This window comes from Manis pentadactyla, chromosome 3 (genome assembly GCF_030020395.1).
Source record: "Manis pentadactyla isolate mManPen7 chromosome 3, mManPen7.hap1, whole genome shotgun sequence".
In the NCBI taxonomy this organism is placed as follows: domain Eukaryota; kingdom Metazoa; phylum Chordata; class Mammalia; order Pholidota; family Manidae; genus Manis; species Manis pentadactyla.
Genome location: NC_080021.1, coordinates 118514740 through 118542058, shown reverse-complemented (window position 1 = coordinate 118542058; position 27319 = coordinate 118514740). Strand labels below are relative to the sequence as shown.

The 27319-nt window shown below is 44.0% G+C and overlaps 1 long non-coding RNA gene across 1 annotated transcript; it reads left to right on the top strand.

Moving 5' to 3' along the window:
• Positions 1–1723: 1723 nt before the first annotated feature.
• Positions 1724–20521, top strand: LOC118925884 (uncharacterized). Its single transcript, XR_005030219.2, has 3 exons — positions 1724–2136; positions 2799–2861; positions 19970–20521. It is a non-coding gene; the product is annotated as an uncharacterized LOC118925884 (long non-coding RNA).
• The last annotated feature ends 6798 nt before the right edge of the window (positions 20522–27319 follow it).

The following is a 27319-nucleotide window of genomic DNA, read 5'->3' as shown; positions in this document are numbered from 1 at the left end:
AATTGAGCCATTTCTGCCTCTCTGGTCACCCTCCTATTCTCCAAAGTGTATGCTCTCTACATTAATTTGCTAGTTAAATATTGATAGCAAGCTTCTCCTTTAATATTTACTTTGTTGCTCTATTATTGCTATATACAGGTGATTGTTTGTTTCTGCCTTCCCAGCCTATTTAACCAGGACTGAGTCAACCTTTTGCGTGCTTAACCTTCTTGTCCAATCAGAACTGGGCAATGTTTAGGAGAGCGTTCTGAAATCAGCTCTGAAATAAATCTCTGCCCTTGGTGCGTGTGCCATCATAGCCAGCAGGGGTCAGAAGGGCATTTCTCTATGGGGTCAAGTGGTTGGTAGTGAGAAAGGAGGCACTGTCTCTCTTTGAACATTATCTCCTCACAGTAGCCTAAGAGAGAAAAGGGCCACCCAGGCAGCTGTGGTGACTTTTATGGAATGTTGGTCACAGTGCTCTTAAGAGTACAGAAATTTGCAGTAAGAGTGGCTGTCCCTACAAGAACTACAGACAGGTGGCAAGTGCCCTTACAAAAAAAAATTAAAAAAAGAAAAGGAGACCTAGATGCAACCCCTGGTCTTAAGGAGAAACTATTGGAGGTGTTGGGGCAAGCTACACCTTTCCGTTTACCTCTGCTGTCTCAGAGTTGGGAGAGAATTAAGTGATCCATAAATAGGAAGCATCTTTGAAAATATACCATGTTCTGCAGCTAAAGAGGCATTACAGCACAGAAATGTGAATATCTTCCTTGAAGGCAAGCAAATCCTTCTGTCTTAATCAGAATGATGTCCGTGGCTGTCTTCAACTCCTGTTTCCCAAACTGGAAGCTTTGACTCTCCCAGTAGAAAGACCACTTGTTGCCCTGTGTGTGTGTGTATTTGAAGAAGTGGGTGATGATATCATTTTAGACACATTTGTGTTACTATCAAAAGAAAAGGATTAAACAGATAATCTCTGGGTGGTTTCCAAGTCCTGGGTCCAGTTTGTTTATCAGTAACTTGGGAAAGCTCTTCTGCCTCTCCAGCCCCAGCAGAATGGAGGCAAGCAAGAAGTGAATCTTCCAGAAGGACACTATCTCATTTTTGACAACAGAGTGCCTTGAAGTTTAGAGATTTTAGGTAACATAAGAATCACATTGAAGTACATGGTTTAAAGTTTCCCCAATACTTGCTGAGAAGGCAAATAGTCCTTTGAATTGACACAGCCATTAGGAGGACGTGATGCTAACTTTTCCAGATATTACCACATGATTCCTCCCACCATGTGAGTTCTGGGAAATTTAAGGCTTTTGTGGCAATAGTGACATTGCAGTCATAGCAACTCGAATCTGAAGACTACCCCCTGAGCAGTCTGCTTGTTGTGTGCCTGACCCATTCAATGGTTTCTGATCATTTGACGTTCCTCTAAAACTCCAGATTCTGTCACATTGCCATGCTTTTTGCAAATGACTGGAATACTTTCTCCTCTGCTGCTTCCTCCTGCTCAGTTTATCACCTTGGAACTTCCTGCTCCTTGGAGCTACAATTCAAATTTCCCTCTCAGGATAAGCCTTTCTAGTCCCCACAAGGCAGAGGGAGCCACCCTCTTGGTCCTCATGGCGCCTTGCACAGACTCTGTTTATCACAGCATCACATGAACTTTAAAACTATTTGTTCACTTCTGCATTGGATAGACAGTAAAACAAAGTTCATTTCAGCTGGTTCAATAGGAGGAATTCACTGCAATAAACTATGACACAGGTGTTGAGAGAGTCCATCAACCAAAGGGAGGACAAAGACACAATGCAGATTTCAGTTGGACTACGAAGTGCCAGCTGTTTTCTACGGCTGGAAAAACACAGTTTAAAAGCTGTTATCAGAGCCCAGAAACCAAGGCCGCCTGGCCAGATCTGGCCATGGAAGTGGGAAGCCCTGGGACACCACCGAAAGCAAAGGAAAACTGGGATGCCTGTCCCGGTATTTCCCTAACCTGCATCCTCCAGTCTCCGGCCAGGACTCCCACCGCTTCCATGTGGCCTGAAGCCCATTGCCAAGGGGGCCTGGGAAATGCAGCTTTTCAGGGAAAGACTCAGATTATGTCTGAGAGCAAAGAAGCAGGCGACTGGCTGGAACACTCGTCTCCCTGAGTACACGGTGAGCTTCCTCCAGGTCTCTCCAGCACAAAAAAGATAGACACTACATAGATCTGTGGAGGGAGTAAAGTACTGTCTTACAGTGAGATCTGTTTCCTTTGTATTCTTGTCAAAGAGGCTATGCCTTTTTAGAAAAATAATATCAAACTTCTCAGCTTATCTTAAGCCATTTTCTTTTTCTTTATCAAATTGAAAAGTACTCTTTTTTTTCCTCCGACTATTGTATTTCCATCTTTGTCTTCTGGCTTTTCAGTTTCCACATTCCCAGAGTTCCAAGAAGATGATAATAACCGCTGGTAATCTTGTTTGAAATTTGCAGAGTTCAGTCATCTGTTCCCTAGGGCCCTACTCTGTAGGCCAGTCAGGCTAAGAAAAGAACTTCTTTGCTATCAGACACTTTTTAAGGCTTTTCATTATCAATTCACCAGTACAGAACATAATGAGGTCTTGTAGTAGCAGATAGGGAATTCATTTCTCAGCCAAGTGGCAGAACTTGTAGCTGCCAGATCATGGGCCATTATCTATAATGACTTCATGGGTATTCCACAAAGATAATTTTCTTCGTAGAAGGAAAAAAGGCAGGTCTTGCTGAAGGCTTTTTAGCCCAGGCCAAACCAAGATGAGCTGGTGTTGATATCTAAAGGGGATGTTTCTCTTTCTCAGTTTGAAATCATTTGGCATCTGCCCTAGCCATAAAGCTACCTTCTGTGAAACAACTTTCAGTGAGTATGTGAATGGATATTTACTGGTCTCTCAAATTCTGTGGCTTCTTTGCTATTTGCTAATTTTTCTGTGCAAGCTCTCTGTCAGTCAGTTTCTAGTTCAGTCATAACATTTCTCAGAACTTGCTTATAAATCAGCCATGTGCCTAGTTCCTCACACAAATTCAGGGAAAGAAAAGATCAAAAGCTACTCCATGGGGAAACAAATTCTGGAAAAGCCGATGAGAAAAAATAATGTTGATGTTTGACGGAGGTGGGTGTGAGGTGGCCGTGGTGTGCTGGAGCCCACGCATATACGTCTCCCCAAAACGGATTGCTTACCTGTCTCTTCTAGAGCCATATTCAACAAAATCATATTGGTAGCTTGAAATTAACCAGAGCTGGCATGTTTATACCACAAAAATTGGCAAAAACTACAAAGGAGAGCTTTTTCCTTTTCCTTCCTTTTCCGAGGTTTAGTTGTAAGACATTTACTACTACCTCACCACAGGGAGGTGATGCAAGAGAATCTCATTTTTGCCAAACTGTGCTCTTTGATAAAGCCCATCAAATAAAGATGACCAGGAACATAACAGTTTCCAAATGAATTTAGGTTTATTAACTTACTGCACCGAGGGGGATCAAACATGGCAGGGACTGTAGGCATCTCAGTAAGAGGGAGTGGGAGGGGCTTATAGAATGAGTTTTGAGATGGACCAGGGAAGGGGCAACAGCTCTACGAGGGAAGCTGGGAGGCTGCTGCCCAGCAGAGGCAGCTTAGAAGCTGGGTGTGCGGCAGACATTATTCAGGAGGCAGAAGAATGAAGGGGGGCTGAGGGAGCCATTGGGAAAGAAGTTGTCTTAGGTGAGAAAGCAGTAATCACCCAGTAGGGGAGTCTTTGCCCATCATTTCACAGCTGTGTTATTGATTGCCTGGAGAGACACCCTGTTCATGTCCCATCAGAGACATTTTTGGGTGCTATTAGGAACATTGCAGTCTGATTACCAACGGTTCTAAGACATGAACTGGGGGTCCTGTTCCCCTGGAGACTGCCAAGTTAAGATAACTGCAGAATGTTGTGTCCAAACCCCTTATCTCCTGCTTCCCTGTGACAAAGTGGCCCACAGGCGGGGGGACTCTGGGCAAGAGTGGCTCCTTTTCCACTGAAGTGAATAAACAGCAAAGCTTCCAGGATGTGAGAAAACATGGTTTCTCCACACAGTTTCACTAGTACCCATGCACAAAAGCAGTTTTTCCAGGTTCACACCTTCACCCTGCTCGCTTGCTTCAGACTCACTGGTCTGAATTCATGGCAAAATTCACAGGGAATGTGGTTGCATTTTTATCCAAACAAAGTACAGGCACAGTGAAATTTGTCAAGACTTTTATATCTTAAACACCTTTAGTCTCCAGAACTGCTCACAGTGCCTAACACAAAGTAAGTGCCTAATAAATGCTTGTAGAATTAAATCTTATAGGATGGGGGCTATTGGGCACGTCTCTGGCCACACTGTGTGGACAGTTCTATGCTCCCACACATTTACGGCTGTTTATTACCAACCTTGTCAAGTTCCTTTTTCTATAGAAAGTGCCACTCCAACATCACCCGGTTAGGAAGGAAAATGTGGTCTCTGCAGCTGTGCCCTTGAGGTGTGGCCCTTACTACAAGTAAACATAAAGCATCATCTTTTTCTATAGTTCATATCCATAAGGCCACCAAATTTTTTCAGCAGGTGTCTTAATGTCTCCACAAACCACCTGCATCAGGATTGCCTGGTGAGATGCTTGTTTACATAATGCAGTTTCCCATCTCCACCCCCATTGACAGAATTGGGAAACCCTTCCCTGGAAACCGAGGTCTGCACTTTTCACAAACTCTCCTGCATAATGTTTGTGCACACGAGGGTTTGAGAACAGCTAATCCAGACACTGATCTTTTTTTCCTTTCAGTAAGGTCTGCCCATCTAATAAATCAACGGGAATGTATTGATTCACTTACAGATACAGAGGTAACTATAATGAAAAAGACATGCAGGGAGCTTACAGTCTCCCAGTAAATTCATCTGTCAAGACAATTTGCCCTGATCTGGGAAAGATTTTGTTTTCCTCTTTTTAGACTGAAAGGAAAAAATAGCATGATGCTTCCTGACCTTCTACCAGAATTGCTAATGCTTACAAGCAAAGCTGTGTGTAGTAATTACTTTTCAGAGGACAGGATTGTTTGGGAGTGGGAAGAGGGATATATATCACTGTACCACACTATATTTTATTGCCCTTCCATCTGGGTCCACTCTCCATGTGCATCTCTTAGTTGATAGCCCAGTGCTCCTAGGCCATTGTCCCATTCCCCCCACCCCACCCCACCAGCACCACCAACTACCTCAGCCTGTTCCAAGTTCTGTTGTACCTGCCTTGGTGGGATCTGGGGCAGGAGCCTGACATCTTCTGTGCTTTGGCACCACCCAGCTAGACCCCCAGAGCGTCTGCTTCAACCATCACTTCCAGACACTAAAGATGCTCCAGGAGTAAGTGGATCTCACTTACTCAAAGGCTAGTAGGGGCAGGTGGTGTCCCATACAGGGCAAACTTCACCAACAAGGGACAAGCCAGGCAAGAGCCATCAGAGAAATAGCTTGCCAATCCACCCCAAACACATACACCCAAGGACAGTTCCAGGCATGATGGTTCCCCAAAGTCTGTCAGGAGATGTCTGTCCCTATCCTTTTTTCACTGTTACTGCCCTAGAAGGGTGCTTCTAGGTACTAGCACATAACCTTTGCTGCAGGCTCTGCTTTCAGAGGAACCAGCCTGAGAGTATCTCTATTAGCATTTTTTGTTTTTAGGTACAAGTATATTCCTTATTTTAGTCTTTATTTTTGTTATTTCTTTTTTCTCCAGATTCTCTTCTTTTATGGACATATAGTTGACATACAGTATTATATTAGTTTCAGGTATACAATATGGTGTTTTGACATCTATAGCCCTTTGTAAAATCAATTTTTCCAATTTTTCTATTAAAATATTTTAAATATCTTACTTTGGCACTACGGATAACTGTGAGTCCCTGTCTCTCTTGAAATCAGGGATGATATCTTGCTCACATTTGTTTCTCCAGCCCAAGAATCTTGCTTCAATATAGTAAGGAAGTCAGTAAGCATGTATTTAATTGAATACTGCAGAGTCTCTGCCCTCAAAAGGTTTGTGATCAGAATTGAATTGTCAGGCACCTGGTGCCATCCTTGAAGTGGGTGTGGTTCCTGGAACAATTGGGAACCTGAACAGTGAGCTGAGCTACCCTATGAGCTCATACAACATCAGGAGTAAAAGTGGGTGGGAATATTGTAAGAATGACAGAGAAGATATAACTGTCATATCCCCAAAATGAATTGCTGAGGGAGCTGTAATTTTCCTGGGCAATGACAGCCACCCATGCCCCACTGGGCCTCTCTGAGTTACTTCTGTACCAAGAGTAGTCAAACTGAGATCACTGGAAGGCTCACCCCACACAAGTGTATTCTGATTTTAAATCACTCACAACCTTGTCTTTAGGAAGGTTTTTATTTCCTAAGTGTTTATAAATTAATAATACTCTCTTTGGTTAATTTATATTTGTATCAAACATATATTTCCATCATACATAGTTTTTAAAACTTCAAATCATCCTAAAAGGCAGTCCTGTGCCCCTCCAGTCCCAGTGACCTAGGTAGGCATGGTCCCCAGAGTTAATTAAAGTCAGCTCTTTTGGCTGTTCCCTCAAGTATTTACAGTCACATTTCTAAATTATATGTTGCTATTTCTAATCCTTGACTTGTCAGTTTCAGACATGAACTATTAACATCCCATCATGGTATATAAGAATGTTCTTCTCACTCCCCATATCCCTGCCTTCTCTCACCCTCCCAACACAGGTTTATCACAATATTTAGTTAGATCAATAGTCAATTGCATATAATCATACAATCACTGTTCACTACTGAGTCCATGAGCACATGGTTCAATATTCCTTTCCTACACAATTCTTTTCCTGGGGCTAATAATTACTCTGCTAAATTCATTTGCTGGTTTTCTTTATATGTATCCCAGTTTCTCTCCAGATATCCAATAACTCTGTCCTATGTCTAGAAATTTTCCTGCGATACACTTACAAATATTTCTCCATCCACACCTCTCCAACCTGTTTGACATGACCTGGGGTACCTCTGAAGTTACCTAACTGTTGCTGTCATCCCTGGGTTCCTCTAATTTTGGGTCCTCTGTTTCCTAGATTATTTACTATCCGATACACTTAAGTGTAGAATAAAGGTATTTGCTGATATAGAGGGACTCAGATTTTCCATTTTCTTAGGAAGCTATTGGTGGATGTGCTCCTGCTAAATGAGAGGGTAAAACTAAGAAATGGTAGCCACAGGACATAGGACACAGACTCAAAAACAGGTAAGTAATACAGGGAGGCCAAGTCACTTCACAGAATTCCTCCTCTGCTATGACAAGACACCTTTAATGCTGTCCTAAGGAGCAGTTGACCACAACGCACACACACATTAAATCACTATGACATACACATACAGCATCTTACAATTCTATGTCAGTTATACCCTGGTAAAACTGAAATTTAAAAAAACCCAACAAACCAAAAACACTTTTAAGCATTTCATTGCAAAGACTGTTTCTTAGTCTGACCAGTTAGAGCAGGGACTTACAAAATAAGTAATATACAAGAATTGAATGTAGATGGCAACAAAATTACCAACATATTCTTATTGATTGGCTGAGCACAAAATTGAAGGTTCAAAATCATCTTCCCTGGACATATTGAAGGCACTGGTCCATTGTGTTCTGGCTCACAGTATTGCAGTTGAAAAGTCTGATGCTGTTTGAATTCCCAGTCCTTGGTATATGACCTATTGTGTGGAATATTTGAGGGTCATTTTATTATTCAGAGTCCCATGACACAGTGCCTCTGGGCGGCCCTCTCCTCAGTCTTCAGTGTGTGGTTATGAGCACATTCAGTCTAAACACTCAAGTGCTTTAGTTCTGGGACGTTTTCTTGTATTAATCCTTTGATAATTCTGTGTGCTCCATTTGCCTTATTTTCTGTTTCTGGAACTCCTGAAAGTCAAATGTTCAACTTCCTGTTCAATCTGTAATTTCCTTTCACCCATTTATCTATCTTTTTTTTTTTCTGGGGTAGTTTCTTATATCTCCTCTTCTAATCTTTCAAATAAAATGTTAGAAGACAAGGTAGTCTAGTTTTAATTTCCATTGTTCTCTGATTACTTCCCACTTTATCTTTTTGTTAAATCATGGTGAAACACAAATAACATTTTTCATCTTGCCATTTTTAATGTGCAATTCCATTGCATAAGTATATTCACAATGTTGTACAACCACCACCCCTTGGAAAAAGTCCATTTCCAGAACTCTTTCATGATGCCATACTGAAACTCTGTATCCATTAAACAAGTCCCTATTCAAATGCCTGCCCTATCTGGAACAGCCCCCGGCAATCACCAGTCAACCTTCTGCCTCTGTGAATTTGACTACTCTAGGGACCTCATTTAAGTGGAATCATAATACTTATCCCTTTGTGCATGGATTATTTATTTTTATAATAAACATTCTAAAAGGTGTGAAACATTATCTCATTGTGGTTTTGATTTGCATTTCCCTGATTAGTGATATTAGATAACTTTTTCATGTGCTCATTGTCCATTTGTATATCTTCTTTGGAGAAATGCCTACTGAAATACTTTTCCCATTTTTTAAACTGGGTTGTTTGATTTTTTTGTTGTTGAATTTTAAAGAGTTCTTCATATATTCTAGATGCTAATCCTAATCAGATATATGATTTGCATGATCTTTTCAAAATTCGTCCATGTTGTAGCATATCAGAATTTCCTTCCTTTTAAGGTTGAATAATATCCATTGTACATATACACCACATCTTGTTTATCTTTTCATCTGTCAATGTATATTTGGGTTGTTTTCACCTTTTGGCTATTTTGAATGCACTGCTACAAACACTGGTGTACAAACATTATGCTTTTAGTTTTGGGGGATATGTACCCAACGTGATAATCCTGCTTAATTTGGGGCAGGTTGGGGGAAAATGTGATATTTTCCACAGTGGCTGTGCCATTTTACAATCCTAAATGCACAAAAGTTCCATTTTTTCCACATCCTCAACATGTTCTTTTCTTTTTCTTTTTTTCATAATAGCCACCCTAACAGGTGTGAAATGTTCTCTCATCTCATTGTGGTTTTGATTTGTATTTCCCTAATTAGTCATGTTAGATAACTTTTCATGAGTTCATTGGTTATTTGTTTATCTTCTTTGGAGAAATGCCTACCTAAGTGCTTTGCTCATTTTTAAACTGTGTTGTTTGTTTTTTTGCTGTTGTGTTTTAACAGTTCTTTATATATTTGGATACTAATCCTGAAAAGATACATGATTTGCAAATACTTTTTCTCATTCTGTGGATTGTCTGCTCACTGTCAAGATACACAAAACTTTTGATAAAGTATAATTTATTTTTACCCTTTTGTTGCCTCTGCATTTGGTATATATCTTTGTCTTACCAATGGGTTTCAGCCCCAGGCAAGTTTGCTATGGATTCAGTGTGACCAAAGAAATCGACAGCAAAACGCTCTTGGGGTGAAAGGGTTATATACAACTTTATTTCCAGGTGGCAGGTCAGTCACTAAAATCCCATTCACTCAGAGCGAGTATGCATGCAGCAAGCCAGTCTCTGCCTCTAGGCCCCTCTATCTGCACGGCCATACTCTGGGCCCCTCTGTCGTCCCATAAAGCCATCCTCCGGGCCTCTCTGCACAGTCGTCCCACAAATCCTCTGGTCCTCTGTCCTCGGCGCTGCCACCACTCCAGCCTCTGCTCTGCTCTCCTGCAGCCTTGCAGCCCTGCCACTGTGTCGTGCCCAGAGTACTGGGAAGAGCTTTTTTTATAGAGTCAACAGCCAGGTATTGCCCACAGGTGTGCGGTGAGGTAGTCAACCAGGGCCAGGTGAGAATCCTGGCCACAGGAACTCTCATTTTATCCACACTCCACCCCTCCAGGATCCTCTCCTTTCAATCTCTGTGCCCTTAGTCCTCTGCAATGGCCCCTGTGCAAGGAAGCTAGAACATTGTTCTCCAGCCTCTCCAGCAAAAAGTCTTGCAGACACACAGGCCAGACTCATGGCTCTGTCTCTGACCTCTGCCTCTTTGGTCTTAATGGCTGGAACCGCTGCTCTGGTTTCAGTTGTTGCCATAGCTCCAGTAAGATCCTATTTGGCTTCCCGTCTAATTTCCTTCCATCTACTTCTGCCCGTATCAAATCAACCCACATCTGGATCCTCGTAACCCTCATGAGGCCCCTCCAATTCCTCCTGTGAGTAACAGGGCTTATTTCTTTCTGGGTTCTCATTGCTTCAGCTACTGTATGTGTCACCTCACATTTTGTACTCACTGCCTCAAGGCGGGCTGCACTGTCAGGGAAGACAGCTTTCCCATCTCTGATCCTGACAGAATGATTCCATCCACCCTTAAGTCCCACAGCCACCGGCTCAGCCTGAGTATAGGGGCAGAGCACAGAGTGCTCCACGACCTGGGGAGGAGGCTGCTCCTCTCCTTGGGGAACTTTCAGCAGCTGGGTCTTTATTTTCTTTACGACCACTGGGCATGCTTTCAGTACAGGAGGCACCAGTGCCTCCGGCACCACCCCTTCATCCCTCCCCAGCTCCTCCATTTCTGGGATTGATGACACCTTTCTCTCCCCTCCCCCAAGTGCCTCCTCTGCTACAACCTTTACCTTTACTACTGTGTCTCGCAGCAATGTTGCCTCTGTCTTCAGAAGGTCTCTTACCTTCAGCTCAATGCTTCGCAGCTGATGTTCTCGTGCCACCTCCGCCTGTACTTCCCTCAGGAGCTCATCCTTTTCCTTGATGGCCTCTTCCTCCTTCAGAGCACCTGGCAGTGCTGCCATCTCATCTCCAATGGCACCTTGCTGCCGGCGTTCTCGTGCTGCCACCTCCCTCATCAAGGCCATCTCCTTCCTCAGGGAATCCACAGAGGTTTGCAGCTCAGAGTGCTGCAAATTTCTCATGCCACCATTTCTTGGGTCTCCTCTGTAGACCTTTTTAATACAGTGAGAAGCAGCCAACCCACAGTCCCCGCTGCCTCCCGGGCACTCTGCTTCTCAAAGGATCAGCTTACTATACTAAGGGCCACCCTACTGCCTCAGGTGTCACCTTCTCTTGCCTCCACTCCTGGGGTGAGGACCAGTCCTCTAGGAGGCAAGCCACCTCAGACCACATACCCATTGGGGTATGATCCACTGTCTCCCCATTCACAGGGGCAGCCCGCTGAAGTACCCCTCCCATAAGGGCAGCTTGTTTTTTTCCTTGGTTAACAATGAATCCTGCCGACTATGCCAACTGTCTTGCCACTGGGTTTCAGCCCCAGGCAAGTTCACTATGGATTCAATGTGACCAAAGAAATCGACAGCAAAACGCTCTTGGGGTGAAAGGGTTATACCCAACTTTATTTCCAGGTGGCAGGTCAGTCACTAAAATCCCATTCACTCAGAGCAAGTCTGCATGCAGCAAGCCAGTCTCTGCCTCTGGGCCCCTCTGTCCGAACAACCATCCTCTGGGCCCCTCTGTCCTCACAGTCATCCCACACAGCTGTTCTCTGGTCCTCTGTCCTCGGTGCTGCCACTACTCCAGCCTCTGCTCTGCTCTCCTGCAGCCTTGCAGCCCTGCCAATGTGTCGTGCCCAGAATACTGGGTGGATCTCTTTTTATAGATTCAACAGCCATGTATTGCCCACAGGTGTGTAGTGAGCTAGTCAACCATGGCCAGGTGAGAATCCTGGCCACAGGAACTCTCATTTTATCCACAATGTTATTTCCTTTTTAATAGTAGTGTAATCTAGCTTAATAGATGCAATAACATCTCTTATCTTGCAAGTATATTAAATATCTGATTTTTACATTTTATTCTGTTTCCCTTCATTATCTCTGTTTTCTTCAGTGTCCCTATTCCTGGTTTTTTGTTTTCTTTATTTATTTTGGTTTTGGTTTTCTCTTTCATGATAGAGGCTTTCCTTAAATTTTTGCCAAGCTTTAAGCAGTTATTCAGCTTTAAAGGTAATAAAAGCCTGATTTGGTCTCACTGGGCAAGAGTGATGACAGATAGAAAAAAATAGTGGGCTTTACTGTAAGATGATAAAATGAAAATCCAGCCTTTTTAAGGGAAGAATCACCAAATGTAAATACATGCAGGCATTTATCAGACCCTTAGGTTCCTCCAGAGGAGAATCTTCTGTCATCTGTCCTCCTGCTTTGGGACATTAACCTACAGAAGGAATGTCAGGGAGAGGATATTTGAGCCCTTCAGTCATTATAAATACATTTACTTAACCTCTTCGTTTTCAGGTGTGTCCTTTATTCCCAACCCTTTATATCTTTGTCTGATGTCCCAGAATTCAGAGCTGCTCAGGTTCAAAGAAGGAACTTCTAGATCTTAGTGGGAGAGGGCATGAGAAAGAGGAATGCACCCAGGGACCAAACCTTTCTTCATGTGGACCTTCCGCTGGCTTCCCTCTGACAGCAGCTGTCTTAGCTCAGGCTGCTGAAACAGAATACCATAAGCTGGATGGCTGGTAAACAACAGAAACTTACTTCTCACATACCTGGAGACTAGAAATCCAATGTCGGGGTGCTCAGATGGTTGGATTGGGAGGGCCTTCTTCCAGGTTGTAGACTGCTGACTTTTCACTGTAGCCTCAAATAAAGCGGAGAGAAATAAACTTTCTGATGATATTATAAGGGCACTAATCCCATTCATGAGGGTTCCACTTCATCTAACCTCATGACCTCATCTAACCCTTGTAACTACCTCCACAAAGGACCTGCATCCTAACGCCACCCACTAGGGGACCAAGGTTTCAGAGTAGGAATTTGGGGGGAACACAAACATTCAATCCATCTCATCTAACCAACTGTTTCGAAGCAATATCTTGTGTATCCCAATTCTGAGCCTCCCTGGATTCTGAGGACAAATCAGCTCCACTCCTTAAGGTATCTCTTTCAAGAAATCTAGGTTTGGGTTCTCTCCACTCTCCTAAGTCATTATCACCTCCATGGGCTTTGCATTTCCTAGAAATTTGTTGCAATCCTTAGCCCACTGTTGTCTTCTACTGCCTTTGAGAGTTGCTATCATTTGTGTTCCTTTGCTGGCACATTGGTAGAGAAAAAAATATATATGAGGTCAATTTACCTTGTCTTACCAGAAGCCTCTCCTATCTCTTGGGTATTGCTGTGTGCCCTTTTCTTTGTGACTGCATTTGTAGTTCAGCATTTCTTGAAGGCCATTTCGAGGAACAGTGGTTACACAGGCTGTTAATAAAGATAATAAAGAAAGGATCTCATGGCCAAGTAAGCATGGAGATGGTAGCCAATAGACATTGCCCGGCAATGCCAGTGTCTATCAAAACACATAGAAGCACTCATTAAGAAATGCCTCCAGGGTCAGGTTAATAGCCACAATAGAAAACTATTCCCATTGCATTATAGCATGCCTTTTTTGTGATTACAAGTACACACACACACACACACACACACACACACACACACTTATATTACACTCAGATTGCATTTCTATCTTATTCTCTGTTCTAAATTATTTAAGAGTTAAAATATTCAAAAGAATATGCTACAGTCTCTGAAGAGAAATTCCAAGCATGTTTTGTGTAATGACATAGTCAGCTTAAATCTAGAAGCCCCCGAGTTAAGTCCTTTGAAAGGCCAATTGAGTGCCCTGCTTATGAATATTGTTTAAGTCTTTTGATTTTATGACTGTATCTTATACATTCAAATGAGGCACATCTTATACATTCACTTCCAACTTGGTGAAAGAAAGAAACAAGGATTAAGCTCCTTCAGTGAGCAATGCAGTCTTCTCCTTTGACAGGCATCAAAACCAGCAAGGACTTGGTCTCTGTTTTCTTTATTCTCTCTGTTAAGCTCTTCCTATGAAGTTGTCCCACATTTGATGTGTTCTTTGTTAAACATCACTCATTCTCTGCCAATTCAGAAACACATGCCTTGTTTCTGTTACAGTTGACAGGGAGGAGAAAAGAGGGCCTGGGTTTTTTTCCTCTAGGAGTGAGTGGGGAAAAACATTTCCAAAGGCACCCAGTGATTTCTCCATTCCCAATTTTGACATTTCTTTCATGGTTTGTCTCTTTTTTGAGGAAAGGCGCTTCTTGTATGGCAAATGCCACTTGTTACAAATGCAGTCAGCGTCCCTGAAACACTCATAGGGTAACTTCGTGATCCACTGAAGTGTCTGGCTGACACACAGCGTAGCTCAGCTGCCAAGACCCTAAATGAATGCCGATTACAATCAAATGCAAATTAGTTGCAGCAGCACTTACATAATTTCCTCAGCTGCCTCCGTGTTCCAGGGACAAATGCCGTTCCAGACTCTTCTCATTAATTGCCCCAGACAAGTGTGTGGGTGAGGATATTCCTATCATTTCGTCTTTCATTATTGATTTACACATCTGACATGGGAAGCCTGTAGTTTACCAGTTAGGCAGTTTAATTGGGTTAATTGACGCAGCCACCATTACGCTTTGGAAGGCACTAGAATCTATTACCCACCCACCTTGGCTTTATGCAGTGCAGCCTACTAACACTGAACTGCAGCTGAAACTGGGTGGGAACCTGTCCTGCTCTCAGGTTAACTCATTGTTTCTCCAAGACCCAGCACAGTGCTTGGCACGTAGCAGGTGCCCATTAAATTTGTGAGATAAATGGATGAACGAATATTCTAGAGTAAGACTCACTGCAATGCTTTACCTCCAAGGAACTTACAGAAGCTCTGTGAATGAAGAGGCAGAGGATGTACAGAATAGCTGGTGAGGCAGAACCTGGGACCAGGTGTCCCACCTTGCCATGTGTCTGCAGCTCCCCTGGGCCTGTCTCCCCTGGTTGGGGTCTCTGGAAATTTGTTAGAGATGGAGAGTGTCAGAATGCTGTCTGGTTGCACCTTCCTGTGAAGCAGGACCCCAAGCCTTCGCAGCACAATGCTACCTCCCCTGCTGGCACCCATGCAACATCTCTGCAGGTGTCTCCACAGATGGGAGAGAAGGCCAGTGAGCCCACTCATGAAATGAACAGGCTCCTTACTGCATGTGGCAGGGACTGCTGCTAGCCATGACCAAAATGAGAGCTTTGCTGCCATCATGTCACTTTGAGTGGCTACCTGGCTATATCTTCTAAGCCCATCTTGCATCCAGATAGCCGCATTCAACTAGTTTTCACCAGGGGAACTGCGCTGGATTGTGCCATCTAAAGTGGGCCACACCAATAGGCCCCATATCACACTGTCTGACACTGTGATGTTGAACTCTGGTATTGAGCAGTGGGGTCTATGTTCTCTCCCTTCTGTCTTGGAGGGTTCCTGAGGCTTATCAGGCCAAGTCACAAAAGGTGACATGGCTTCTACACAGTCCTCTTTGGGACAGTCACCCTGTGAGGCAGCCCGGCAGCCACTTGGGAGGCCCAAGTGTTCTGGCTACAGCCACCGTTGATGTACCAGCAGACATCAGCCCTCGATAGAGGGAGGCGAGCACAGGAGACACCAAATGGAGCACAAACAAGCCATCACCATCAATCCCTGTCCAAATTGCAAAACCTTGGGCAGAACAAACATTGTCATTGTTATAAGCCACTAAGTTTGGGGTGATTTGTTAGGCATCAGTGAAGAACTGGAATGGGAAGGTGAGTGGAAATGATGTGTCATTCCACATGAGAATATGTCACTTCCAATAAGAGACAAGAACTGGGGATGCCTTCTCCATACCCTCTTCTTCCCTAAGGCCTGCGAGGCAGCTGGACCATACATGTGAGGAGCCAAGTATCCTAAATGCTCCATGTGGCAAGTTTTCTGTGACTCAAGAATACCTGCACCACAGGGTTCAGGCAATAGAAATGAATTTTTGTGTTGTGACATTAAAATTAAAGAGTTTATACTTCTACAGTATCTGGAGGCATCCTGATACATTTCTTCTAACTGGTCCCACCTCTGCCATTGCCAGTATTGTCCTCTCCTTTAGTTTCCTAGGTTCCAAGTAATTCTAACCATTGCCACTTAGATTTCTGTTCAGTTATCTCTACACTGATAGACAAACCTGTGTATTATCAGGACAATACTTAGAGACATCAACCATCTGGGTGATGTTAAGGCAGAGGGCAAAGGAAGGGTGGAAGTTCACCCTTAATATCTCTCCTCCTCAAAGGTAGCATTCACCCAGGACACTTAAGAGCAGGACCCACCATGCTCCACAGAGGCAAACCGGCACAGCTCAGCAGAATGGATCCCCAGGCTTCATCCCAGAGCCAGCCTTGTCTGGGGAAGCTGGAACTGTCACACACAGACATTGAGGAGGAGACCATGTTGGCATCCTGACCATATTACATAACCAGTTTGGAAGGAGCAGATAGATCCTTGGCACCTGTGGGCTTCAGCACCAGCTAGAAGGCTGAGAACATTCAGGGCTCAAGGTAACATCTGCGTACCAGTGACTGGTGCCCCCCACAGGGCTTGGGGATCTCAGGCTAGCGCTTATCTCTTGAACTCTCCACTGACAAGAATCCGTTTCCCTGGTTCTGAAGGGCCATGGGCCACCACATCCTCCCAAATAATAATGCAATGTGCTATCACATCATTCCTGACACTTGAGGGCACAAAAGCAGAGGATGCTCACTCATTTTTAAATATTAACTTGAATTGGTGGTACAGAAGGTGGCTAGTGAGCTTCAGTGGGTCTCCCAGCATTTCTGGACTCTGAGAGACCCCAAAGCTCCTGCCTTCTGCCTGGTATTAAAATGCAATTCCTCACCTGAAATACATTTGGAAAAAATTGGAGAAATTCTTCCAGAAAGCTCAGATTGTGCCCCTGACACCCTGGATGGGGATCTTGGTGTGAGCTGTGGGGTTCTTCCAGGAAGTGGCTTTTCGAATGTTCAGCATAAAATACGTTCATGGGAACACATGAGGCCCCGACCTGCCTGCCTCAGCTTGGCCTCTGCACCAAGGGGCCGGCGCGACCCACCCGCAGCTTCCTTCCTGATTGTATCGCTCGCCTCTATTACTTAAGCTGCCTAAAGCCTTCTCCACTCAACTTTTTAAAAACCTTTTTCAAAACTTAATGGCAGGTGCCCAGGGAGCAATTGGAATCCAATCCAAGATGAAAAAGTTTTACCAGTAAATGGGAAAATACAATAAAAATAGATGCTTACTTTCTGAATTCCGATAGGAACTCACTTCATCAGTGTTCCAGCTCCCCTGGACTTACAGTACCTGGCATTTTGAGGTGCAGTCATTTTGGGTCTGTGGGGTTTGCTCTGTGTTCCCAGTCTTGGAACAGTATGAAAGGAGATCATGTGCCATTTCCCCATATGGCCCCAATGTGGGAGAATATTTTTTCTATGCTTCAACAGAGACCCCAGAGTAGAATTCAGCCTTTTACAGTTCATTCCTAAATTGAACAAACCCCTCTTCTATGGGGACCTCAAGAATGTTTGAGAATCCCTCATCTTTCCATGGTTCCAAGCCTGGCCTAATCCCTTATCTTTTCATGAGCTGTTTGGCTCATGCTGTTTTGATTTCACCGGAACGGCTGAGCCCTCTGAGAGCTCCAGCTCTGGCCTCCTCTTTTCAATGGGTCCCTTTGGGCCTCTGGGCTTAACGTCTTCAATGGAGATCTTGTGGGATAATGTTTCCAAATTTGTTTTCCAGAACCTCAGCCCCTGGGAGCTGACTTGCCTGGGTTTTACCCGCCTCCGCCTGGCGACCCCCTCCTCTTTACCTCCTCCCCCCTCCCCCTTCTCCTCCATCAGCAGCCTCCCCACCCTGTTGGCTCCATCACTCAGCGCTGACCTTGGGGAAGCGATAAACGCCTTTGGTGGCTGGGCTCAGCTGGAGACTCAGAGGTGCCAAAAGCGAGTTTAAGTTTTTAGCCTTCTCCATCTTTCACTAATTCCTAGCAGATTTGGGAGGTTTAAAGCCTTTGTCAGTCCATGAAACCTCTTTTCACCCACTCCTGCCCGTGAGGCTCCTCGCTGAAGGCCCCGCCCCCCGTTGGCCAGACTCCGTTTCCTCCCGTGATGGAGCCGTCCCCAAGCTGCTTTTGGGCTGCCCAGCCGCTCAGCAAACCCCCAGGGCAGGGCACAGCCATCATCCCACTGCCCATGTTCCAGCCGGCTGGAAAACTATGTGGGGGAGGAGGGGGTCTTGAAGCACCCCGTCACCCCATGCTGCCCCTCCCCTCCCACAGACCCAGGTTCTGTTCCCACCCACCAGATCTGCCTGAAGCAAATGAGTCGAGAGCCTTGATGAATCCAGATTCTCTAGCAAATCAGATGAAAAGAAAGTACATCAGGGATGAAGCCTGTTATGCTTCAGACCCAGTGCTGCTCAGGTCCCGGCACCCAGCTGTGTGACTACTCTGTGCCTTCAAACTCAGTCAGGTTTCAAACCCGACCCTCCATACCCTGATGAGCACTCTTCACATACACAAGATGCTAGAGTCTTGGAGTCACAAAGTAAATGGAGGACAGAACATTCTAACAGCGAATTTCCAAGATGCAGACCTCACACTAGAGTGTATAACTTGCTCAAAGCCACCTTAGAGTCATTTGTGGGCTCCATTTAAGAGCACTTATGAAACAAGGGGTGCAACCAGGGGATACAAACGCACATAGACAGTCCCTATCCTCAGGGTAGCCCTGGTCTAATCAGGAAGATGAGCTTAGGGATCCGGGCTTTTCCCACACTCAGCTCCAGCCCAGGCCTCACTATGTCTCTGGAGCTGGGCCTCAGGGTGTGCATTTTTTAAGTATCAAGATCATTTGGATGTTCATTCAGGGTTGGAGAGTTCTGAAAGTGCACACAGAATATGACAGGAGGACAGAGGAAGACCAGCCTGCCCATCCAAGGGAAGGAGTAGAGTGTGGAGAGCAGAGGAGTTCAGTAATGAAGTCATTCATTCATTCATTCATTCATTCATTCATTCATTCATTTATTGAGAGCTTATTATGTGCCAGTCTTCCGAGTGCTGCAAGTATGAAGGTGCACAAAAAAGATTTTTTAAAGAATCCCAGATCTTATGGAGATGATGGGCCTTGATCTCCTTGAACAGGATCCAGCCTGGGAGAGAAGTGGGGGAGAAGCAACAAGTATCTATTTTCAATGTGAAATTGAGGAAACCGAGGCTTTGCTACTTACACAGCAGTGGATCCAAGATGCAAATGCTGGCCTCCTGACCCCACTATTGTGCTGCTACGTAAGGCAATCAGTTAAGACAGGGTCATCAAGCCCTGGCAACCACCTTACGGGTGCCAGCACCAAATGTGTGGTTGTAAGTTTAGTCCTTTGCTTATGTTTCCCTTGCTAACAGAACTTTCTGGGGTGACAAGGGTTACACATGCATAACATGAGTCTTTTGCTCAACACTTTTAACTTCAGCTTCCAGGCCTATAGGGTTAGAGATATTCATCTACACAAATAATATAACTCCCTTAAGGAATTCAAGACATTTTAAAAACCACAATCAAATTTGTAAAATAAAGCAAAGCAAAGCATAACAAAAAAACAACAAAGAAGTCACGTAACCATTTTTTGTTATGCAAAGCTGGAATTAAGAACGAGAACTGGACAAATATTCAAAGAAAGAGCATAGAGTTTATCAGCGTATTATTTTCAGAGAAAACTATAAAAGCAAACATGCATATTCAGGAGATTTTATATGTATATCCCAGACCAAGACTGAAATTCTTAAATTAACAAAAAGATTACCATCTTTAGTTAGCTAGAGGAGTAAAGCATGGAATCAATTGTTACTTTCCAGCAATTTCTTTCTTTCAATTCTATACTGATTACAGGAAAGAGTATCTTTGTAAAGGAAATTCAACAACAGCTTGGTTTTCAGAGGGAAACTAAGATATACAATACCTCCCCATGGTTACTTCCGTTCAAGGAGAAGGAAAACAGACCCCAAAATGCTTGAAGTGGTAACAGTGGTTAATTTTATTTCACAGCTGATAACGATTTGTCCTTTCATAGGTCCAAGATACAAAAACAGGGCTTCATGTGACTTCCTTTGCAGAAGATGGGCAGATCCATGGACTTCCCTTCTCTGACAGCTGCTCATGCCACCCTGCCCGAAGGTCACTCAGCTCTCATGAGCTTTACTCCATACATGCCATTTACTGTGGTCACACCTGGGCCCTGTCATGCTCTGCAAGGCACTCTGCAGCCCTCATCTTAACCCTCAGTTCTGCTTCCTCTTCCTTCTGAATTCCTTCTCTGCACCTGCAGCAGATCTCCCAGTCTCTAGACTGCTTTTCCTCCCAAATGATTACCCTTCCCTCCTCCTGGCACACTACAGCCATTCATCATCCGTGACCTAAGTCTCTCTTCTTGCATGGCCATTCTTCATCTTTAAAATGCCCTTTCCCTCTCCCCCACTTCTCCTCCAAGTTTGACCCTATTCAAGGAATCAAGGCCCACCATTTCCATGAGAAAGCGGATTTTTAAAATCTGTTTTGTGCCCTGCCATAGTCCCAGCACCCAGAAGAGTGGCTGGCACATTATCAGTTCTCAATAAATATCAAATTAATGAATGAATGACATCATTACTTGACTCTCCTTTCTCCACACTGTTCTCTCCTTCCCTCTGGATGGGTGAGCTGCTCCATGTTCTACCATCACGTCTTGTGCACTTCCAGGATTTAAGAGGCCTGAGTGAAGTGTGGTGCATAGCAAATGTGCACCAAGGCAGCTGTGTGAATATTGTGGTCCTAAGGTCTGTGGGTCTTCTCTTTCTCCCCCGTGGCCCAGGAACCACCTCAAGGTCAATCAACATCAAGGCCCCCTTCACCACTTCTCCCAGACAGTGGGACCTCAAATGATCTGGGAGCCAACATCCTGACTGAGTGACCTAGAGATCCTGAGGCAATACTGTTAGCATGACAGGGGACCCAAATAATCCTGGAAAAGTGAGGTCGAGTCCCTGTGATCTGTAGGGTTTTCCAGAGGAAAATAATGTATTTTGGAGGAAAAGCACTGGGCTGGGGCCTTGGGCTTGCAGCATGAGACTGTCTGTGGCTCTTCCCAACTTTGTGGCTCAGGGTGACTCACTTAGCTTCTCTCAGTGGGTCATCATCTGCCAAAGAGGAGAGATACCAGGAGTAGCCATCTCCAGAGTTTTAGTTAGAATTACATATAAATGTAAGGCTCAATGTAAACATGGACCAAAAAAAAAGGATAAATCAGAACATAGGTGAGTATTCTTTAGGGGTTCCTAGTTAAACTACATGCTCCTTTCCACCCCTGACTCCTCCTCAGCCCCAGCCTCCATGTAATCCCTTGGTTATTTCTCTGCATCTTCCAACAGAAAGGGTGCACAAGTACTATGTGTCCTCATTTAAAATTCTAATAAATTACCTAATGGAAGATAGAGGAGGTTAATCTGTTTGGGTTGAGTTTATGAGTGAGTTGCAGATTGCCTAGTCAGTCATGCCTACCCTCCAGCTCCCAGAGAGGCTGCACTGGGGCGCACAGCTGCCTCCTGTCATGTTGCATCCGAGTCAGCTCTTCATTTCACATTAGCAGGTTTCTCTTCAAAACATGCCCATTTTGCTGCTGCACGACCCCCTCTTGTGCAGGGGAGTTTGTCACACACCACTCATCAACATGGTTCTGCATTCATAATTGCATCATTTCTGTGGCTTGGCACATCTACATAAATAGCATTGATTAGTTTCTGTCACTCTTTATAGTATCAGTTGTGTTTGCCAAGGGAAGCTAAACTTGAGCTTGGACTAAACCAATTAGCAGGACTAAACCAAGACCCCCACTCTCCCACCTGTCTCTTCTGCTTTCACATCAGTGCCAGAATTTGCAGCTCAATCGCCACAGTGGCTGTGCCAAGTTCCAAGTCAGGACTTTCAAAACCCTTGCCTTGGTGACCATCACCTCTGGGTACAGCCCTTGAGAGCACTGACGGGGCTGGGCTGAGCCGAGCCATCTGAGCTGTGGGCACTTTTCATATAATGTGCTCCTCTGATGGCTTCATTGCTTATATCCCTGTTGAATCTTGGCCTCTAAGTTTAGCCTCACCCAGTACAGCAAAGTCACACGGCTTTTTTAACAAGTTACTCCAGTTATGAAATATTCTTTAAACTCTAAAACACACTGAATATGTAAAAGCCCCCAAGTTAAGTTCAATGCCAGTAGGTTTTGTTGGCAATGGATGAGCCCTGGGGTCTGTGTAAGCTGGCAGAGAAGCTGAAAGCGAAAGAGCTACTTTGCCACCTCCAGGCCCTTTGAGGCTGCTGAGCATCAGAACTGCAGCTTGAAGCAGAATGACTGTCTATGTCCTGTTTATTGATGGCCGTTGGCTGGAAAATATTACTGGGTGCTGAACTGGTACGACTCTACCTTGAAGTGCCTAAGCTTGCACAAGGAGGATGAGTCACAGGTGTTGTCAGATCTCAGGCATGGGTCCCAGACTGAGGTTTTATTACTTTGTTGAAGGTTCAGGTCTTGTCCAAGTGGGAATCCAGGGCTGCCTATACTTGCTTCCTCCATCGGGAAGATGGTGACAAAGTGGAGCACAGCACATGGGAGGTGACAATTTTATCCCCTGGGAAAAGTGAGCTTTTTTTTTTTTGTCATGTTTATCATTTCCAGTAAATCTTTGGCAATTCTGTGGGTACCTTGTTCTTTGCTCATGGCCAGAACTGAGCTATCTGATAGTTGGAGGATTTGTTCCTTTCCTTGCATGGTTACTAGATTCCTAGTCTGAGACCTCAGGAGATTTACTTTCACTGACTAACATGTCATCTTTCTCTTCCCTTTGCATTTTATTTCCAAGGATGGTAGTGGTGTGGTGTTTTTATTTAATTAGCTAAAAGGCTCTGTGGCTACCTCTGTCACCCATAAATTAATGCCCATTGTAACATGCCACGTGTAGAAATATTTGCTATTAAGATTAGCATGCTGAGAACCAGAGCTCAATCTTCACCATTTGTCACTTCTGTCCAAGGAAAGCAGTGAATGAGTAGACCAAGAATAAGGACCTGGGCACCATATAACATCACATAAGCAAAGCCAAGTGGTCTGTGCAAAGGAAACACATTGTCACCATCCAAGATGAGCTGCTGCTGGACCAAAGGTTCCCCTGGCTCCGCTAAAGGTAAGTATAGGTAAGTGCTGTGGGGACCAGGAGGGACACCTAGCCCTGCCTGGTGGAGCAAATGATAAGTGGTCCTTCAGTTGGGTCCCAAAGTTCAGTAGGAATTGGCTGCACAAAGGGTGTGAGCTTATAATTCAAAGGAAATAGTGAGCATGACAACCGGGAGGAGAAAGGAGCTGTGAGCAGCTCAGTGCAGCTGGAGAGGTGGAGGGAGGCAAGCTAGGGTCCAGAGAGGAGGCAGGGCAGGATCACAAAGGGCTTGTGTGAAGTGCAGGTAGAGTTCCAACAGGAAGGAGAGCAACATGATCAGAAGTGCAGCTTATTAGCGCACTGTGGTGGAAGAGCCGGAGGAGGCCAGAGTGCGCATAGAACAGGCCCAGAAAAGAACACACATAACTTGGATTCTAGGCAGTGGTGGCAACAAGGCACAGAGACAGAACAGAGGGACAGTGAGATGGTCAGTGAGGTGTGGGCATTAGTAAGGGGCAGGGGGTGCACCTGGTCCTTGAGGCTTCTGGCTTGAATACCTGAAGAACATCAGAACCATTCACTGAGACTAGGAGCTCAGGAAGAGGAGCCGGCTGGCAGAGGGAGTGGCCACAAGTTCCATCCTAGCCATGGTAAACCGGGAGCACCCAGGCTCCTTGATTTCTGGTCGTATGCAACATGCACAAGCATGTTGCCTAGTTAGATGTGTTCAGGTAGTTGTAACCCCCTCTGTGCTCCATGTGACCCCTCAACCCCATCCCCGGGTGGGCCCTGCAGGAAGAACTGTAGATTAAGGGTTGTGCAGGACTAGGAAAAGTGCTCAGCTATTAATATTCTCTGAGTCATGTCAACACCACGGAAACTGCATTTTGAGATTGAAAAGACAATCTTTCTAATACTAATATAAAAGACTATGACCACTTTTGTCACATGAAGCAAAATGGATAGCCCCAGTATAAATCTTGCAAGAGCTGACTGGAAGTAATCAACTTTGCTACGTTAGCAAAAGTATCAAGATTCAGATAGCCGACCAATAAATACTTAGTTGTGCTGACTATGTGATAAGGCATCTAAGAGATGCAAAGATGTGGATGATGGCCCCATCCTCAAAGAATTTGTCGTTTTAAAGGGCATTTATGAATACAAACAGCTATAATTCAAAGAATATGTTTCACAGGTACTGTTAGGCAACTGTCAGCAAAAACCCAGGATGGGAGGGATTAGTTCTGACTGAAGTGGAAGGAAATCATGTGGGCTGCACAGGCCTAAAGTCACATGGGCTAAGGATGCTTTGTGAAGCAGACCAGACCTTTGAACACAAGTAGGATTTCATTCTTCCACCATTAAATAAAAAGGTCACAATCAAGACTCAGGTGCACACTTGGTCAAACCATAGGAACCTGCCATGTATATAGATTAAAAAATGGATGGATTTTGACAATCTCATGAAATTCAATATAATAATCCTATCTGATCTGATGCCTCAATTCAAAGACCTCTAGCATGTGCTCTAGACCCCAAACTTGCTGAAGAGGCCTGGCTGGTGATTATTACCAGAATCTTCACATTGACTTTCAAGGAGCAACATTCCAAGGAGCCCACTCTTTCCAACTGGTACAAATTCACATGGTTGGAAGCCTGTGGATAGTTTGGAAAATTCACCTATGTCATCTACCTCATTTTCCAGATTCCCAGTCTTGTGGACATTACAGGACAGTCAACATGACTATGTCATGTTCCTGATAACAAATGCTTCAGACAGGTGTTACATCTGAGATTATCACTAAAACTAAGGCTTGTAAGGCTCAGAAGCTTCTGGAAAACCCACATGAACTTCCTGCTCCTTCTTTCATGGACAAGATTAATCACAAGAGCAACACCATCTTCTCAGCCCTGTTTTGCTGAATCTTGCCTGGTGTTGAGAAGTTCTTTGAACCCAGACCCGCATCCCTCAAGAGAGTCTTCTCCAGGATTGGCCTAAGTCAAGCTTTTTTTTTTTTTTTTTTTTTTAATAATTATTTTTTATTGAAGGGTAGTTGACGCACAGTATTACATTACATTAGTTTCAAGTGTACAACACAGTGGTAGAACATTTATATACATAATTCTAGGTTCCAGCTATCACCCTACCAAGCTGTTACAATATCTTGACTATATTCCTTATGCTATACATTACATCCCGGTTACTTATTTATTTTACCATTGGAAGTCTGTCCTTTTTTTTTTTTTTTTTTTTTTTGTGAGGACATCTCTCATATTTATTGATCAAATGGTTGTTAACGACAATAAAATTCTGTATAGGGGAGTCAATGCTCAATGCACAATCATTAATCCACCCCAAGCCTAATTTTCGTCAGTCTCCAATCTTCTGAGGCATAACAAACAAGTTCTTACATGTAGAACAAATTCTTACATAGTGAATAAGTTACATGGTGAACATTACAAAGGCAGCCATCACAGAAACTTTCGGTTTTGCTCATGCATTATGAACTCTAAACAGTCAGTTCAAATATGAATACTCATTTGGTTTTTATACTTGATTTATATGTGGATACCACATTTCTCTCTTTATTATTATTATTTTTAATAAAATGCTGAAGTGGTAGGTAGATACAAGATAAAGGTAGAAATCATAGTTTAGTGTTGTAAGAGAGCAAATGTAGATGATCAGGTGTGTGCCTTTAGACTATGTGTTAATCCAAGCTAGACCAGGGCAATAAAACATCCACGTATGCAGAAGATTTCTCTCAGAACAGTGGGGGTGAGGTTCTAAGCCTCACCTCTGTTGATCCCCAATTTCTCACCTGATGGCCCCCCTGCGACTGTGCCTGTCTTAGGTTGTTCCTCCCTTGAGGAATCTTACCCGTCTCTGGCTAACCAGTCATCTTCCGGGGCCATACAGGGAAATGTGAAGTTGGTAAGTGAGAGGGAAGCCTTATTGTTTGAAAAGGTTAGCTTTTTACTTCTTTGCATATTTATGCCCTGTGGCTTCTATGCCCAGCATTTGTCTTGAGGTATCTTTACCACTTGGAGGAGTTATGATACTCGGTAAATTTGATATGAGGCACGAATTCTATTTAAGGGTTGTAATTAGGAAGGAAGAAGAAAAGCTAAAGAAGTAGCAGACGGAAGAAAACATGGGAAGATTGATTATTTCTTTGACATATCTTCTTGTAGAGTAACTTCAGCATATATAGGTTTTAAGCTACTACTTAAATTGTGCACACACATTAACATAATAGGAGTATAGTTGCATAACCAAAGCATATCTGTAATTACCAGCCATCTCCAGTGAAACCAAGAAAACCATTAAGGCACCTTAGGCATTTGTGAAAACTTATCTATGATATGGTGGATATTGTCCAACTGAACTTGAACAGTCTGAGAGAAATCAGACAAATTAAAACAACCCATTCCTGGGGAATGTTCACATGCCATATGTTCTTTTAACAGTAAATAGTCTGTAGTTGTAAGACTTTGGAGCGCTACAATTTGCACTTCTCCAAATTCTTGGTTGAGTTCCAACAGTATAGATCCAGTCAAATTTGTTGTTTTACTGTATGCACAGGCCAGCTTAGATATCTCCTTCCTCATTCCCATGGCAAGTCCAGGAACTGGTGGGATGAGTGCATCTACAGCTGTAGCAGTGCGTGGATCTTTGTTGGGGTTTTTTGATGATCATCTTCTGGCATGAGTCTTCCAGAGAGTGCAGATGTTGGAAGTTCTTTTTCATATCGTATCTTAGTTCATTTTCGGGGTAGCCCAATTAGGCTTTGATCCTCTGTATAAACACAAACAGACCCTTTGCCTACACTTTTATATGCCCTTTATACCCTTGTGTAGAACTCGTTGGAGGTTACCACACAGGAACTGCCCTTTTTTTTTTTTTTTTGCTTTGTTTTTGGTATCACTAATCTACACTTACATGACGAATATTATGTTTACTAGGCTCTCCCCTATACCAGGTCTCCCCTATAAACCCCTTTACAGTCACTGTCCATCAGCATAGCAAAATGTTGTAGAATCACTACTTGCCTTCTCTGTGTTGTACAGCCCTCCCTTTTCTCCTACCCCCCCATGTATGTTAATCTTAATACCCCCCTACTTCTCCCCCCCTTATCCCTCCCTACCCACCCATCCTCCCCAGTCCCTTTCCCTTTGGTACCTGTTAGTCCATTCTTGAGTTCTGTGATTCTGCTGCTGTTTTTTTCCTTCACTTTTTCCTT